The sequence below is a fragment of the Schistocerca serialis genome, chromosome 10 (genome assembly GCF_023864345.2).
Source record: "Schistocerca serialis cubense isolate TAMUIC-IGC-003099 chromosome 10, iqSchSeri2.2, whole genome shotgun sequence".
In the NCBI taxonomy this organism is placed as follows: domain Eukaryota; kingdom Metazoa; phylum Arthropoda; class Insecta; order Orthoptera; family Acrididae; genus Schistocerca; species Schistocerca serialis.
Genome location: NC_064647.1, coordinates 58,818,271 through 58,820,366, shown reverse-complemented (window position 1 = coordinate 58,820,366; position 2,096 = coordinate 58,818,271).

Below are 2,096 nucleotides of genomic sequence, written 5' to 3'. Positions count from 1 at the left end.
TGATTCCTACATAAGTTTATGATGATGTTTGACTGTTTTACATGTCTGTGAAAAATGGATTTGAAAATATCATTTAAAGATTCACTCGGCCAAAGTGGATATATATATATATATAAATCTACATATCCTATGTCTAGCATACCATGCATCAAACATTTCTGAAGAGTAAATTGAAAACATGAAGCTTATCTAGAAAGTACACACTGATACAAACATATTTTCCTTTTTGGTAGCATACAGACGGCATCAGTCAGGAGAGCAAAAGTGACTTCACCAAAGGAGGTTTTGGTTGCCACTGGCATATCATTGATGCAGATTTCAGCAAAGGGCACTGCAGCAATGCAGCAACTCTGTCACTACTGAAATACATTGGGTAGCAATACAGTCAACTGCAGTCATTGGAAACTTGCCTGCTGCCAACGAACAGTCAGTGTCATTAAGATGGGCAAGTTCTCAGTAGCTTCATAAGTCATCAGTCTTACAGTTCCATGCTCAAGTTGGCAGGCTGTATGGACTACACTCAGTACAGAGTTTCTACATGCTCTACTTCTCCACTGCCCTAGTTTTGTCTGTGTAATTCAGGTATCACAGTAAGTTCATTCTGTCTCATAGTCCATAAAATGCTCAATCTCAAATATTCAGGTGGCTTACATAGAGCAGCACGGTTAAAATTTTACACTGTTGTGCTGAACTTTTGTGGTACTTTGTGATTCTGGTTGCAGACACTTTAACTGCAACACATTTTCTAGCTACCCATCCAATCACTGTATCTCACAACCAGTTTAACGTTATTTAACCAGCAAAGCTCTCGTTTTACCTCCTAATCCTTCCCCATCTAATACACTTCGTAGCCTGCCCAGATAGCTGTGCGGTCTAATGCACTGCTTCCCGAGTGGGAAGGCGTGCTGGTCCCTGGCATGAATCCGCCCATTGGATTAGTGACGAGGTCCGGTGTGCCGGCCAGCCTGTGGATGGTTTTTAAGGCGATCTTCCATCTGCCTCGGCAAACGCGAGCTGGTTCCCCTTATTCTGCCTCAGTTACACTATGTCGGTGATTGCTGCGCAAACTCTGTCTCCACGTATGCATACACTATAATTACTCTACCAAGCACACAATGGGGTTACACTCATTTGGAATGAGACATTCCTGGGGGGAGGGAGGGAGGGGAAGGGGGGGGGGGGGTTCCACTGGGGGCCGAACCACACAATAACCCTGTGTTCAGTACGGGGCGGCGGTGGGGTGAGTAGGCTGCTGTAGCCTGTTGTGGGGTTGTGTACCACTGAGGGCTACAGAGGGGATGAAACCTCTCTGTCATTTCTAGGTCCCCAGTTCAATACATACATACACACAATACACTTTGTTGTCATTATTATTTCTCGAGGTGCAGAAAGGTAAGAGAACTTCTGTCAGAGTTTGGAAAGTACAGGAGATTTACTGGCAGTAGTGAAGCTGTGGGAGCTCAGCTGATAAAAATGTTGCATGTGAAAGGCAAGCTTCCACGTTCAAGTGCTGTCCACCACACAACTTTAATCTGTCAGGAAGTTTCAATGCAGTGTATAGCATATGTCTGTGAGCTTTCTTCTATCAGTCTATCTATTTTAAAAGTTTATGTGTTGTGCCATCATTTTCCCATAAAAATGTGGAGAACTACAAAAAAACCACATTCAGACTGGTCAGTAACACATCGACTGTGATTAATATTGTATACATGTTTGATCCAGCGCTGACTTAACTCCATCTCATACCAGTCTCAAATAACCGTGTTACCAGCAGCCCATTAAATGCTAATTTTTCATTTTCCTGTACAATAAGCCAGAACTGAGCACAACAGGAGCTTGCACATACAATGTAAAGGATACTCCAATCCCAACCATTTTTGAAAATGTCATCCCAGGGAAGGGGGGGGGTTTGAAAAAATAAAACATGGGTAAGAGAGACTGAGCAGTCCTGGACGATGAGAGCCACAAGGTTCAAGAAACAAATTTGAACTAACAACTCTTTTCCCGTAACACTGCACAAGGATTCAGGAGTAAACAACTTCAAATTTTTACTACTGTAGGTTCAGTTGCGCCTATACTCATATAAATCCATGAGG